The following is a 16,390-nucleotide window of genomic DNA, read 5'->3' as shown; positions in this document are numbered from 1 at the left end:
GGGGAAAAAGCCTCCGTTCCGGGAAGCAGCCCTTTGGGGCCAGTTCTGGCTAATTTGTCGATTTATGAGCGTATACCTAGAGAGTATGTGGCTTTATTGTAGTACTGTTCTGTTTGTGTCCTGTATAATTTAGACTCAGGAGAGTGCTGGTCACTGAATGGGTCTTTACGTTGCTGTATTATACTGTAACTAGAGTTGTTACAGTATAAAATCAGGTAAGTGGGACAAAATGCCTTACCTAGAAGTTTGTTTGAGTTTACATTATAAAGATGCATGCAGAATTAAAAAAAAAAAACAACAGAAAATAAGTTAATGGCTCAGAGAAAAGGGAATTTGCATGTGAAAGACAGAAGCTCTGAGGAGAAGGACGAGGAAGATCTAGATATTGTGACTGCTGCAAGCTGGTCAGTGTCCCCACAGCCCCAGGGGAGTGGATGGGGAAAGTGCACCTGAACCACCTTGAATGGTCAAGGAACCAAATTTGGTAGAGGAAAAGCCCCTACCGGGGCAGGGCAATATCCTTTTCAGAACCTTCCAGTGGGAGTAGGGTCAGAGGGCCAGCCTGCTGGATATTATTGGACGCATACTCTGTTTTCTACATTGGATCTGTTAAATTGGAAAAGCTCAACCCCCTTTTTTAAAAAAATCTTTAAAAAAATTTTGTTGTTGTTGTTCAATTAGAGTTGTCTGCATTTTCTCCCCACCTCTCCACCCAACCCCAGCCAAACCCACCTCCCTCCCCCGCCTCCACCCTCTCCCTTTGTTTTGTCCATGTGTCCTTTATAGTAGTTCCTGAAAACCCCTCTCCCCACTATCTCCTCCCCACTCCCCCCTGGCTATTGTTAGATTACTCTTAACTTCAATGTCTCCGGTTATATATTGTTTTCTTTTTTCTTTTGTTGATCATGTTCCAGTTAAAGGTGAGATCATATGGTATTTGTCCCTCACCGCCAATTAAAAAATGGGCAAAGGACTTGAACAGACACTCCTCCAAGGAAGACATACAGAGGGCCCAGAGACATATGAAAAGATGCTCAGCATCATTAGCCATCAGAGAGATGCAAAATAAAAGCACAGTGAGGTACCCCCTCACACCGGTCAGAGTGGCCAACATAAACAAATCAACAAACACATGTTGGAGAGGATGCAGAAAAAAGGGAACCCTAGTACATTGTCGGTGGGAATGCAGACTGGTGCGGCCACTGTGGAAAACAGGAGGGAATTTCCTCAAACCCTTCTCATAGAGATGATCCTGCTAAAATGACTGATTTGGTTGCATCAGTTTTTGCCACTCATCATCCCCAGTGGACAGACGTACAAGCCTTATTGAATTCTTTGCTTCAATAAGGGGGATGAGCAATGAGCAGAGGCTGGTGTCAGATAAGGCAAATGAAGAGGCTCGGAGGTTGCACCAAGAAAATCCAGATGGGGCTCTGGGCCTTCCCAGGGCAATCCCTGTAACTGAGCCCAATGAGGACCCTAATGGGGACGGCCTTCCTCTCTTAGAGCATTGTAAGGGATGCCTCCTTGAGAGAATGGGGGAAGGAGTCCCTGAGCAGAAAAGGCTGACTATGGTGCAGGCGGTGCAACAAAAGTCCACAGAGGACCCCTCCCAACACCAGGAAACAGTTCAGGAGATTCCTGGGGATGGCAAGCGACTGCCACATTTGAATTCCAAACTTTGGGCTCATCGCCAAACCACTGTGTGAGGCTCTGAAGGGACCGGAATAGAGCCCTTTAAAGTGGACAAAGGAGTGCACTCAGGCTTTTGAGTGTCTGAAGGTGCACCTGGCTTCTGCATCGGCCTTGGGGCTTCCAAACCTACTGAAGCCTTTTCAATAATATGTGTGTGAGACACAGGGCATTGTCCTAGGATTCCTCACCCAAAAGCTTAGTGACATATGCGGCCCATCACATAATTGTCAGGGAAATTAGATCACACTGTCCAGGGGTGGCCAGCCCACTTGAGACTGGCAGCCGCCTGTGAGCTCTTGCAGGAAGCTGAGAAGTTTCCCTTGGGACAGCCTGTACCAGTTATGTGTCCCAGCAAGTGTTGAGCCTGCTGGAGAAAAAGGGAAATATGTGGCTCGCTGCTGGAAGAACGGGCAGGTACCAAGCCATTCTTCTCGCCAATCCCAACGTCTCCCTCAAAACTCTACATTAAATCCTGCCTCTCTTCTCCCCAAGCCCATCTCGTCTGTGCTAATACATGACTGCTGAATAACAGATGAAGCATATTGTAGCAGAATTGATTTACAGGACCATCCTTTAGAAGAAGCAGACTGGACTCTATACAGATGGGAGCAGTTGTATGGACAAAGGAAGCAGAAAGGCTGGGTATGCAGTTGTGACTCTTGAAGGAGTAGTGGAGGCCAAAGACCTGCCACCAGGAACCCCTGTTCAGAAAGCCGTACTGATCACATCAATGAGGGAGCTGGAATTGTCACAGGAAAAGAGATGAATGTACACACCGACTCAAGGTACGTTTTCTTGATTTTGCATTCACGTGGTTCAGTCTGGAAGGAAAGAGGACTATTAACCTCTAATAGAAAGGAGATTAAGCATGCAGCAGAAATTTTAAAATTATTAGGTGCTGTTCAGGTGCCTTTACAGGTGGCAGTTAGGCACTGCCCGGGGCATCAGAAAGAGGACACTGAAGTGCCTAGAGGAATCAATCTGGCTGAATGGGCAGCAAAAGAGGCTGCTAAAGGAATGTTTAGAATTCCCTTGGTACCTGTTCTGGACATGTCACAATTTGACCTTGAATATTCGAATGCAGACTTAGAGAACGCTAAGGGCTAAGGTTTTGATGAAGAAGGTCCTGATAGCAGATGGAAAAAGAAGAAGAAAGGAGCTATACTGTGTTCCTGATCATTTAGTAGAGCCAGTCATGAAGCATTTGCATGAGGCCACACACTGTGGAAGAGACTCCTTAACCACCTACATCAAACTGTGGCTCACAGGTCCCGGAATTTCTAGAGCCATAAGAAAAGTAATTGCTAGATGTGTTGTGTGCCGGAAGAACAACCCCAAACAGATCCCCATCAAAGGAGAGAAGGACAGCAATACCAAGGACAGTGTCCACGTGAGGTCTGCCAAACAGACTGTACTCAGATGCCAAGGGTCTGAGAGTGGAAATATTTGTTTGTCTTTGTTGACGCCTTTTTCAGGATGGATAGAAGCTTATCCTACTAGAATGGAGACATCTTTGGAGGCAGTGAAAGCTTTACTGAAGGAAATAATCCCTCACTTTGGCCTCCCTGGCAGCATCCAGAGTGATAACGGACCTGCTTTTGTTTCAGAAATTATAGAGAAGGTTAGTAAATTTGAGGAATCAAGTGGAGACTCTACACGGCATGGAGACTCAGGCTTCTGGGAAGGTAGACAAGATGAATCACACCCTGAAGAAAAATGTAGCCAAGCTGTGTTAAGAAACTCATCTACATCGGGATCCAGCCTTGCCTATTGCCCTGCTCAGGATAAGGGTGGCTCCTCGAAATGGGATTCAGTGGAGTCCCTATGAAATTGTGTCCAGGTGGCCATTTCAGGCTACAATTGGGGTGGGAGATATGTATATAGATCAAGACATGAAGGTGAAGAAATACGCACCACATGTAAGTCAAATCTTAGCTCTAACTGATGACTTTGCCTGCATTGGAGACTCCTCCCCTGTAGGTTCACTGCATTTGTTGGAGCCAGGAGGCAAGGTTCTGCTCAAGACCTGGAGGGCAGGATCTCCAGAGAATCGACTGGAAGAGAAGTGGACTGGACCTTGGGACATACTCCTCACCACCCCAACTGCGGTGAAGTTGGCAGGAATAAAACCTTGGATTCATCACACCCGGATAAAGAAAGCACTGGAGGAACAATGGACCACCAAGCCTCAAGAAAACCCGAGTCATCCTTCGGAAACGATGACTTATGTTGTCTTCATTACTGGCTGTTCGTTCCTTGTTACGGACAACGTATTCCCTTCAAACGGGATGAAAATATTTGGGTATATTTAGCAAAAACAGTTCTGAATATTTCTGACTTTTGTCTTGCAGGAGGAACTTATTTTGAACAAGCTTTCGCTTCATGTGTTATAGGTGTTTGTACTCCTTTGGAGAGCCTTAGAAATTATACTGTATTTGAACATATTGAAAAGAAAATGACCTACTCTGATATTTATAATTGGGCACCAGTGGTGACTATAAAGGACAGGGAAACGTTTTCATTGAAAGTCGGTATTGTAGCCCCAGCTAGAGGATGTGTAACTTTTGCCAACTGTACTAAAAACCGTCTTGTGCTCTCAGCAGATGTGAAAATGAATTGCACCACCACCACCGATGTGTCTCATGCTTATGCTCATGTAAAACGGCCCACAGGATGGTTTCTGACATGTGGAATGACTGTCTATTCTTATGTTCGGGCAAACACTCTGGGGGACCATGCTTTCTGGGGAGACTGACGGCATTTATGCCTCCAAAGCCCCACTCGACCCAGATTCGACGGGATCTCTCCCTTACTCCCTTGTATCAGTGACTTACACCTCGTTAGCTCTGCTGAATGTGTGTCTTTAACTATATTTGTCATGCCAACCATGGTAATTTATTTGAATATAGAAATAAGGAGATGAGCCTGCGCTACGGGAAAAGCTTTGGATGCCACCTCACAAGCCATCAGTGCCATTAGTCAAGAACTAGGACAAATCAGAGAAGTAGTACTAGAAAATCGTGCAGCTGTAGACTACCTACTTTTAAGGCATAATCATGGATGTGAAGAATTTAAAGGACTCTGGTGTTTTAGCCTAACTGATACTTCACAACTCATAGAGCATAAGGTAAAGCAAGTAAATGATGCGGTGTCGAATATCAAACAGAGAGGGATTGTTTGGCATTGACCGGTCTAAACTAACCTCCTGGCTGCCTAGTTCATGTGGTCTTCGAGAGGCATTTATGGTTTTTATCCTTGTCATTTTCTTCAGTATCATAGCTTGTTGTTGCATACAGTGTGCCTTCTTATGTGGGTCTGCAGTTAGGTGTATTCCTAAACCCCCCACCAGACAGTCCAATGCTAAGTTGTGATCTCATAGAAATGAGATAGTTTCATACTAAAGTTGGGGAACAATAGGGGACTAAGAGTTGTACAATTTTAGTTTAAGGTAAAAAGTTATAAACCCAGCAAGTAATGTATATGTTAAAGCTTTTGTTTCAGAAAGTACAGTCTTGGCTCCTGGGAAAACAGCCGACCTCCTGGGGCACTGCTAAACATTACCCCCTGGGGACAAATTGGAGTCATCCTGACCTTTGTGTTCCAGGGAGAGACAGACGACCACTGCCCCTGGGAACAGCTAACTGCCCAGGACGGGGATGTTGCAGCTTCTTTCACCTAATCCTCCCTGAATTTCAAAGCCCTCACCACACCTTGTTTATTTCCTGTTATGAAAAGTCTGGCCTGGAAAGAGAAGGGAAGATGGTGTGTTAGGGAATGAACCCACCATCTTCTCGGATCACTGGCCATCTGAATAGAGTGCCCATAAAGATTCGATCTCTGTCATTGCTGATTGTGTTTGGTAGTGACGGGCAGCCTGGACGCCGGTGTCTTTTCCGGTTTCACTATCATTTTATGTATATACACTTGCAGAGATGTCGATGTGCCCGTTTTTGTCTACTTTCTCTGGATTTCGTTTACTCTTTTAGATTCCTAATATGGGTACAAAAATAGTAAATTTTCAGCTTTTATTTCTGATAATCTGCATTGAAGGGTGAAGATTTCTTTCATAAGTTTTGGTATGTAGTATCTTTATCACCATTCATTTTCAATTATTTTGTAATTGAAATTGTGTTTTACTTTTGAGGTTGTTTACGAGTATATTACATAACTACCAAATATAAGGACTTTCCAGAGTCCCATTTTTGGAAAGTGAATACTGGCTGAAGTGCAATGAGAACACCTAAGAAACATTGTATATAATTTCAATGCTGCGATGCTTGTTGAAACTGGCTTTATATTGGCTTGGCCAAACGCTAATACCTTTTGGGAAGATGGAATTATGAAGAGGCCTGCAATATTGCAGAAAGCAGTGGAACAAAACGGTGAATACATTGCTCAATACAGTTATTGGTGAAAACGAAAAACGTCTCTTTGCGTCTTTACATAAAAACTGGATGAACCTTTTGGCCAAGCAAATAGTACAGTGTTCCAAGAGTGCATCTCTGCTGCCATCTCGTGGGAATTCTGGGGAATGACATTTTAGTTGAGTCAGGAAAAGTGGTTGATTCCAGTGGAATATCAATGAGTGTTGATGGCAGTGGTATTTAGAAGTGCACTTCAAAACATCTAAGTGTAAGTACTTTCCAGTTACCTCGAGACTGGTTTCCAGAATAATGGCCAAGGAACAATAAACGTGATTTATGTGACATAGTTGGAACTGGCTTTATAGTGTAATCAAGTTGTTACAACTTGCAAGTGTGCTTCAAAATCATTTGTCATTGGCTTTGTGTGTTGCAGCTTCCTTAAACAACGTGGAGGTGAAATTTATTCATAATTTTGCACTAAGAGGTACAAGAAAAGAAGAGTAAAATAGAGTAAGAGCCATCGTTGTATGTATGTGCCCTTTTGGACATGTCTACAGGCTCGTTTCCTCCACTCTGCCTGGACTTTGTTTACCATTTTAGATTCCTTGTATGTGCGCAAAACTTGTGCATTTTTAAACTTCTGTTTCTAATGTGTGCATTCAAGGGTGAGAATTTCTTTCTCAGGTTTTGGTCCGTAGCATCTTTAGCATCATTCAGGTCAAGTTACTTTGTAATTCAAATAGTGATTCATTTTGGAGGTTCTGTAGGAGTCTATTTGAGAAGGTCTGTAACAGCAGAACTTTGTCCTCATCCATTCCCTGTGAGTGCCAGCTCAAGTGCCATTAGAGCAGAAAACATAGTGTATAGACTAAGAGGCTGTGATGATGGTTGAAACTTGCTTTAAATGGGATTGTCCAAAAAGTCAGTTCGGTCCCCCACAACTGCACCACCTCTGCGTCCCCCCCAGCACGTCACCTGGGTCCTGCATACTTGCCTTTAATGCCATTTGAAACTTTTTTAGACAGTATAGTGACAGCTGTCATATCCCTGTGGGATGACAAACCTCATGACAACTGTTGAATGTGTGTGTGTCCCTCTTCTCACTGAAGACACCTGAACCTAACATTTTTGGCCCCTCAGTCTGTGTCATTTCCAGAAAGGTACAAGCGCAAGTGTAAGGCAAGAAAACATGCTTGGTGTACAGAGAAGACGCTGAGTCTGATGGAACGTGTGAGAAGTGGGCTGCAAAGATTCATGCGGGAGATTTCTCATGCGCAGTTGCCCCACGGGTAGGCAGACCAGGTGCAGTGGAGAGCCATCCAGGGCAGACGTTAACAGAAGACAGACCACGTTGTGGCACACAGGAGACAGGCAATATACTCAAAGTATCCCAATCCAGTGTCGAAAAGCATTTGCAGCAGCTTGATTACGTTAATCTCTTTGACATTTGGGTTCCACAGAAGTCTAGCTGGGTGGTGGGCGTCCCATCTTGACTGAATTTCCACATGCAGTTCTCTACGGAAATGGAAGGGAAACATTCCATTTCCAAGACAAAGTGTGAGGGGATGAACCGTTGATATCTGAGAATAATGCGGAACAGGAGATATTGAGGGAAGCCCAGGAACCACTAGCAGCCCCTCCAAAGGATGGTCTTCATCTGAAGGAGGTGATGTCCTGCAGTGGGAGCTCCTTGCGGAAACCCAGAGGGCTTCTCCTGACAATGACTGATCTCCGTTAGACCAATGAAAGCCACCTGAGGGAAAATGTCCAGAATTTGTCAGGAAAGACAGGGAAGCTTCAGGATAAGGCAGGAGTGCACCTGCTTCTCTTTGGTGACCAGGGGAAAACTGTTCCAGCCTGGCTGGGCAGTCATGATTCATCTGCAGTCCTCACCAGAGCTTGTGCCTTTGTATGACCCTTTAGTTTGGTCTTTGTGAATTTCTCTTATTGGAGAGGAATTTTCCTTCCCTGGAATAGTTCTCTGGTCTGAAAGAGAACAATGTTTTGGGATGATGGAACAGTGAAATTGCATGAAAGGTGGCAGAGGGCAGTGGAACAAAATGGTGACAATGTTGTCCAGTTGTTGTTCAGTCCCGTTGTTTAGGGGAAAATGAAAATTGTCTCTGTCATGGCATCTGATGGTGAGAAGTGAACAAAGTTTTTGGTGAAGCCAGTATAGTACGTTCCAAATGTTGGTCTTCGCTGCCATCTCGTGGCTTTTTTAAGGAATGACATCTCTGTACAGGTTAGCAGGAAAAGTGGTTGACTCCGTGGAAGATCAATGAGTTTTGATGGCAGTGGTAGTTAGAAGTGAATTTGAAAATGTCTAAATGTCAGGGCTGTCCATTTACCTTGTCACTGGTTTCAGGTTAATGGCCAAGAGTGCAAGAAGCATATTTTATGTGACATTTCTTGGATCTGGCTGTGTAGCATGATACAGTCGGGTTTCCACAAGTTCCAGGTATGCTTGAAAATCACTTGTAATGTGCATTGTGTTATGCAGAATCCTTAAACAACGAGGAGGTAAAACTTAGTAAAAGTTCTCTACCAATATGTAAAAAAAAAAAAGTAAATTACAAGAACTTTCATTTTATGTATATGCCCCTCTAGACATATTTACGGGCTTGTTTAAACTCAACTTTGCCTAGAGTGCGTTTACTATTTTAGGTTCATCCTTGGGGTAAAAAGGGAAGGAACCTGTGTGAGAAGCCAATATGCTAGTGTTTGTTCCAACTGTCGGTCTCTGCTGCCATCTCGTGGTCATTTGGGGCAATGACACTTCAATGCAGGTCAGCAGGAAAAGTGGTTGATTCCAGTGAAATTCAATGACTTTGGGTGGCAGTGGTATTTACAAGTGTATTCTAAAACATCTAAATTCCATGTGTGTCCAGTTACCTTGTGACTGGTTTTCAGGTTAAGGGCAAAGGGAGCGATTGATACGTTTTATGTGACATTTCTCAGAACTGGCTCGGTAGCGTAGCAGCGTCAGTCTTTGACAAGTTGAAGGTGTGCTCGAAATTAGTTTGTGTTTGCTTTGTTGCAGCTTCCTTAAACAACGTGGAGTAAAATTTATACATCATATTGCACCAAGAGGTCCAGAAAAAAAAGCAAAGTAAAATATCAGCGCTATCAGTGTATGTACTCTTGTTTTCTCAACTTTGCCTGGACTTCCTTTTCCATTTTCGGTTCTTCCTACATGTGCAAACCTTGTACATTTCCAGTTTCTTTCTTTTTTAAAAAAGATTTTATTTATTTTTAGGGAGAGGGGAAGGGAGGGAGAGAAACCCTCAATGTGTGGTTGCCTGTCTCAGCTCCCAGCTGGAGACCTGGCCCTCAACCCAGGCATGTGCCCTGACATGGAATTGAACCAATGACCCTTTGGTTTGCAGGCTGGCGCTCAATCCACAGAGCCACACCAGCCAGGGCTCCAGTTTCTTCTTCTAACCTGTGCATTGAAGGGTGAAGATTTTTTTCTCAAGAATTGGTAATATCATCTTTAGCATCATTCGGGTCAGGTTATCATGTAATTCAAATGGTGGTTCATTTTGGAGCTACTGTAGGAGTCTATTTTGGAAGTCCTGAACAACAAAACTGTCTATTCATCTATTCTCTCTGTATACTAGGACAAATGCTATGGGAGTAAAAAATGTACTGTATATGATTTTGAGGGTGTGATGCTGGTCGAACCTTGCCTTAAATCGGGTCCGCCAAAAGGTCTCTTCAGCCAAAAAGTCTGCTCAGTGAAAAAGTCCATTTGGCCAAAAGTCTGTTTGGCTAAAAAGTCAGTTCAGCCACAAGTCAGTTCAGCCTGCAACCCCACTCCCCCAACCCCATCGCATCACCTGTCTCTGGTCGGCCATACTTGCTCTTGACATCATTCAAAACTGTTTTATTAGACTATATTGTGACAGCTATTATATCAGTGTGTGATGAAACTCATCACAAGTGGTGATTGTGTGTGTGTCCCTTTTCACAGTGAACAGGGGTGAACAGAAGCACCATTGTTGGCCACTTAGGCTGGTCATATCAAGAAAGGTACATGCACGAGTGTAAGGCAAGAAAAGATTTATGGAGAAGATGCTGTGACTGATGGGACGTGTCTGAAGTGGATTGGGAAGTTTGATGCTGGAGGTTTCTCGGGTGCAGTGGCTGCATGGGAAGGTGGACCACTTGCAGTGGAGAGCCATCCAGTGCATACGTGAACTGAGGACAGACCATGTTATGGCACATGGAATTCAGGTGACATACTCAAAGTTTATGTATCATGCGTGGAAAATCACTTGTATCAGCAGTTACATTAGTCTGTTTTAAGTCTGGGTTTCACAGAAGTTAAGTAGAGTGGGTGGAGGTGGGATTAAATCCTTCTTGACCACATTACCACATGAGATTCTCTAATCAAACACAAGGAAAATGTTTCATTTCCAAGACAAATTGTGAGGAGGAGGAAGAACTGTTGATATTTTACAATAATGTGGAATGGAAGACGTCATGGGCATGTGAAGGGAACCACCACCAGCCCCTCCAAAGGTGGATCTTCAGCCTTGGCTGGTGTGGCTCAGTGGATTGAGTGCCCGTGTGCAAACCAAAGGTTTAGAGTTCGATTCCCAGTCAGGACACATCCCAGTCAGGTTTGATTCGGGCCAGGACCGCAGTAGTGGATGTACAAGAGGCAATGACACATTGATGTTTCTCTCTCCCTCCCTACCCCTCCCTGTAAAAACCAATAAATACAATCTTAAAACAAAGAAAAAGGATATTAAAAAAAAAGAAAAGGACCATATTCGTCCAAAGAATGTGGTAGTATGTATGTGGTTGGTTCGGGAGGGAGTACTTTATTAGAACATGCTTGCGGAAAACCAGTGGGTTATTTTCAACAGGTATGGCTCCCTATCAGACCAACTGAAAGCAACACTCCAGGGAGAGCCAGCAGTTTGTCAGCAGAAGACAGGGAAGCTTCTGGATGAGGTGAGAGTTTTGTTTCCCTTTGGTGACCAGGCCAACGTGTTCCCAGCCTGGCTGCCCAGTTGTGACTTGTCCTCAGTACTCAGCAGGCCTCGCAACTTTGCATGGCTGTTTAGTTCAGGCTTTCTGAATTGCTCTTAATGGAGAAAGGTTTCCATTCCCTGGAAGACTGCAGAAGGTACCTGGAAGAGTTCTCTGTTCCAACAGATAACAATATTTTGGGAAGACGGAATGGTGAAGTTGCCTGAAAGATGGCAGAGGGAGGTTGAAGAAAACGGTGAAACCGTTGTTCAGTAATGTTGTTGGTAGAAAATGAAAAATGTGCCTGTCTTTGCAACTCCTGGTAAAAACCAAAGGAACCCTTCGGCAAAGAGCAAAGTACTAGTGGTCCAAATGTGCATCTCTGCTGCCCTCTCATGGCCGTTTTGGGGAATGACACCTTAGTGCAGGTCCCCAAGAGAATTGGTTGATTCCAGTGGAATATCAATGACTTTTGACAGCAATGTTAATTACAAGTGCATTTCAAGACATCTAAATGTAAGGATTGTCAGGTTCCTTTCTGACTGGTTTCTAGATTAAGAGCAAAGGGAGCACTAAACGTGTATTATGTGACATTTGTTGGAACTGGCTTTTAGCATGATGGAGTCCAGTTTTTACTCGGTCTAAGTTGTTTGTAATTTTTTGTAATTTGTCTTGTGTGTTGCAGCTTCTTTAAACAAGGGGAAAATAAAATGTATTAAAAAATCTCCACTCGGAGGTTAAATCAAATCAAATCGCTGTCATTTTCTGTACGTGCCCTTCCAGACACGTCTAGAGGCCTGTTTCCTAGAGTGTGTCTTGGCTTCATTTACTCTTTTCGGTTCCTCAAATGAGTGCCACTCTTGTACAATTTGAGGTCTTGTGCCTAACACGTGTGTTTAAGGGTGCAGATTTTGTTCTCAAGTTTAAGTATGTAGTATGTTTAGCATCATTCAGTTCAAACCATTTTGTAACTCACAATGTGGTTCATTTTGGAGGTTCTGTAGGAGTCTATTTCAGAAGTACCAAGCAGGAGAACTTTCCAGTCACCCATTTTCAGTGATCTCTAGCTTTAGTGCTGCGAGAGCAAAACACATACTGTAATTGATTTCAATGGTGCAATTCTGGTTGAAGCTGTCTTTATACCGGGTTTGCCCAACAGTAAGTACGGCCACCCACCACGCTTTTGCCGTCCTGCCCCTTCATGTGACTCTGGATTGCATACTTGTCTTTAACTTCATGGGAAACTGTTTTGTTAGAGTGTATCATGACAGATGTCATACCAGCATGCGTTTCAATAAAAAACTCATCAAAACCGTTGAGTGATGTTGTGGCCATTTTCATCCTGAAGATGGGTGAACATAAGGAACAGTTTTGGCACATGAGGCTCTGTCATTTCAAGAAAGGTGAAAGCACATCTGGAATTCCAAAATAAAGATTTGTAGTGTGTACGGAGAAGGCGCCCTTAGGTGATGAAATGTGTCGAAGTGATTTGCGAAGTTTCACGCCTAAGATTTCTCGCACAGAGGTGCCCCACGGGCATGGCAGACCAGTAGCAGTTCACGGCCATCGAGTCCAGACCTTAACTGAGGACAGACCAGGTTATGCCATGTGGGAGACAGGTGACATACTCAAAGTATCTAAATTGAGCACTCCTCCACAGGGCGGTCTTCATCCGAAGCAGGTGATGTTGCCTATGTGATGATAACAGAGGGAGTTCTGTAGGAGGTGCTTCTTGGGGTAATTTGCAAGAGGTGCTGCCCCATCACTGCAAGACCAACTGCAAGCACTTCCTGTTGACAGAGTCGAAGCAGAAGACGGGGAAGCTTCAGGATGAGGTGGGAGCGCACGTTTCTGTTTGGTGACCAGTGAGAAACGGTTCCAGCCTGGCCGCACAGCCGTGATTCATCAGCAGTGCTCACCAGAAATTGCACCTTTGCATGGCCGTTTAGTTCAGTATTCCCAATTTCTCAGTGGAGAGAAATTTCCGTTCTGTGGAAGACTGCAGAAGGCGCCTGGAAGAGCTGTGCTGCTAAAGGTAACAGTGCTATGGGATGATGGAATGGGAAGTTGTCTGAAAGATGGCAGAGGGCAGTGGAAAGGAATGGCGATGACGTTGTGCAGTTCTAATTTGGGGGGAAAATGAAAAGTGTGTCCGTCATTGCATTTTACCGTAAACAGCTAAGGAACCTTTCAGCCAAGGCATTGGTGCGATACGCATTGTATCTGTCGGTTTCTGGTACTGTCTTGTGGCCGTTTTGGGGAATGACTCCTTAGTGCACGTCCGCAGGAAAAGGGGTTGATTCCAGTGGAAATCCCTTTGACTTTTCATAGTAGTGTAATTTAGAAGCTCAGTTGAAGACTTCTAAATGTCAGGATTGTGTAGTTACTTTGCGACTGGTCTCCAGATATCGGCCGAGGGAGCAATAAATGTATTTTCTGTGACGTTTTTTGGAACTGGCTTTGTAGCGTATTGGAGGCAGGTTTTTACAAGTGCCAAGTGTGCTTGAAAATCGTTTGTAATTTTCTTTTTCCATCGGAGGTTCTTTAAATAACCTGGAGGTCAAATTTGTTTGAAATTGTCCACCGAGAGGTAAAAAAAAGTAAAGTAAAATACAAGCGCTCTCATTTTATGTACGTGCCCCCAAGGACATATCTACGGGCTCGTTTCCTCCACTTTGCCTGGACTTGGTTTACTATTTTAGGTTCCTCCCACAGGTGCAAAACTTGTGCATTTCCAGCTTCTGTGTCTGACCTGTGCATTCAAGGGTAAAGATTTCTTTCTCAAGTTTTCATACAGAGCATCTTTGCCATCAGTCTTGTCGAGTTATTTTGTTTTTTACATTTATGCATTCACTTACTTTGATTTTTTTAAAAAAGTTATTGATTATGCTATTAGTTTTCCCAATTTCCCTCCCCTTTTCCCCCCTCCTCCCTGCACCCCTTACCCTCCAGCATTCCTCTCTCCCCTTAATTCATGTCCATGTGTTGTACATATAAGTTCTTTGAGTTCTCTGTTTCCTATACCATTTTTTCATCTCTCGCCATCTATTTTGTGCCTACTAATTATGCTGCTTCTTCTCTGTACCTTCGTCCCCCTATTCTTCCCCTCCCCGCTGAAATCCCTCCATGTGAAGTCCATTTCTCTGATTCTCTTCGTGTTCTAGTTGTTTGCTTAGTTTTGGTTTTCTTTTCGGTTCAGTTGTTGATGTGAGTTTGTTGTCATTTCACTGTTCATAGTTGTGGATGTTCTTCAATTTCTTAGATAAGTCCTTTTAACATTTCATAGAATAAGGGCTTGGTGGTGATGAACTCCTTCAACTCAACCTTATCTGGGGAGCACTTTATCTGCCCTTCCATTCTAAATGATAGCTTTGCTGGATAGAGTCATCTTGGATGGAGGTCCTTGCCTTTCATGACTTTGAATACTTCTTTCCAGCCCCTTTTTGCCTGTAAGGTTTCTTTTGAGAAATCAGCTGATAGCATTATGGGCACCCGTTTGTAGGTAAATCTCTCCTTTCAGTTGCTGCTTCTAAGATTATCTCTTTATCGTTAATGTTGGGTAACTTAATGATGATGTACCCAGGTGTGTGGTTTTACTATCATTCCATGCAAATTATTTTCTAAATCCAATTGTGATTTATTTTGGGGTGGTCATTTAGAAGTGTATTTCGTAATGTGTGAATGTAAGTACTTTCTAGTTATCTCATTACTGATTTCTTGATTAATGGCAGTGAGAGCAAGAAATATGTGTGTGTGTGTATATATATATACACACACACACACACAAACACATTTCAGTCCTTTAAAATTTGTTGGAACTTGCTTTATGTTACAATATGGTCAGTTTTTATAAACATCTGCATGGTACTTGGAAAGCATCTGTAATCTGCAGTTTTGGGGTGTAGTGAAGTACTTGTGCACATTGAATGCTATTTGCTTCTCATGTTTTTTTAAAAATATTTTTTACTATATTTTTGTGGGCTTCATTGGTTCTGAAACAGAGAGAGTTTTGGTAAATCTCCTATGATGATTATTAGTCTATTTTTCTTTGTAGCTCTGTTCTATATAATTTTGAATTTATGTTATTAAGTGAATAAAAATTTGAAAGGAACTGATAAATTGAACTTACTGATATGAACTACTCCTTTTTATATGTAGTGGGGTTTTGGGGTTTTTTTGCCTCCAAGTCTACTATATGTGATATCATTTTGATTTGGTTAATGTTCGTGTACTATATTTTCCCCATTCTTTCACTTTAGATCTCTTGGTATGTTTCAGATAGCTCTGTTTTATGTTAGTTATGAGTGGATGGTAAAATCAATTAAAGAATTGATCTTGGTAGAGGATGTCATGTAGGGGGCCCAATAATTTTCCCGTTCAGTGGTTCCAGCACCTTGTATTATATCACAAATATTTTCCCACATATGTAAGGAGATATTTTTATCATAGAAAATAACCACGGCACCTCACATCATCGCTGCCTCATTTATGCTCTTCTGTGTGTGGGGTTTCTGACTCTCTCCTGTAAGTGAGGTTCTCCCGCTTATGCATATCTTACATTTGGCCATTTTCATTTGCTAACCTGTGTCATACCTGTTGGATTATTAGACCAGCCCAAAGATAGTTGAGGTCACAGGAAAGGTTGTTTCCCCACCAGGTAAGCAAGCAGTCAGGTGTTTAATATGAGGTGAATTTGGGGAGTACATGTACGTCACCATTTACTTAAGGAAGATGTAACAATTTAAGTAAAGTAACTTATTCTCAGAACAGAATGGTTATATCAGTGAAATATGGCACAATGTTCTAATGTAGCTTGTGGATATACAACTTGTATTTGAAGTTTCAAAGGTGACAATGAAGAGGGCTAACATTTTGCACTTGGCACGTTGATTTTAAACTGGCTGTTAAGGAAGGGAAGGCTGAGCTTTGCGCAGTGGCAGTATCGTAGCCAATGAGGTTTATCTGAGGCGCGATTATTGCTAAAAGAAAGGGAAGACCGAGAAATTACTTAGGATTGTCATCTCATTTCTTCCTAACAGGTTTAGTTGCCACAGTTTGGTTTAGGAAGAGAGCTTCAGCACCATCACCTCAGCTTCAGACAGTGACACTCCTAGCAAGAGCTTGTTGACCCTCTTACCGTCTCCTCGTGTCTTAAAGTTTTGGGAGTTGCCGAACAGAAATCAACCTGCCAGGTATGCTGGCTTTTTTCCTAAATTAGCTGCATGTCCCCCATTTCACCATTGAAATCTAAGACTCTGTTCTTCCATATTCCAAAATACCCTATATACCCAATATCACCTCAATTTATTTGGTATTCATTTGAATGTGAATTCCCCTTGTCCATGTAT

At 43.1% G+C, this 16,390-nt stretch overlaps 1 pseudogene; it reads left to right on the top strand.

Moving 5' to 3' along the window:
- The first annotated feature begins 15,964 nt into the window (after positions 1-15,964).
- LOC128780075 (U4 spliceosomal RNA) lies at positions 15,965-16,032 on the top strand (annotated as a pseudogene).
- The last annotated feature ends 358 nt before the right edge of the window (positions 16,033-16,390 follow it).

The sequence above is a fragment of the Desmodus rotundus genome, unplaced genomic scaffold, assembly GCF_022682495.2.
Source record: "Desmodus rotundus isolate HL8 unplaced genomic scaffold, HLdesRot8A.1 manual_scaffold_227, whole genome shotgun sequence".
NCBI classification, from domain to species: Eukaryota; Metazoa; Chordata; class Mammalia; order Chiroptera; family Phyllostomidae; genus Desmodus; species Desmodus rotundus.
Note: the sequence above shows the minus strand (reverse complement) of the source record. Positions and strands in the feature narration are given on the sequence as shown.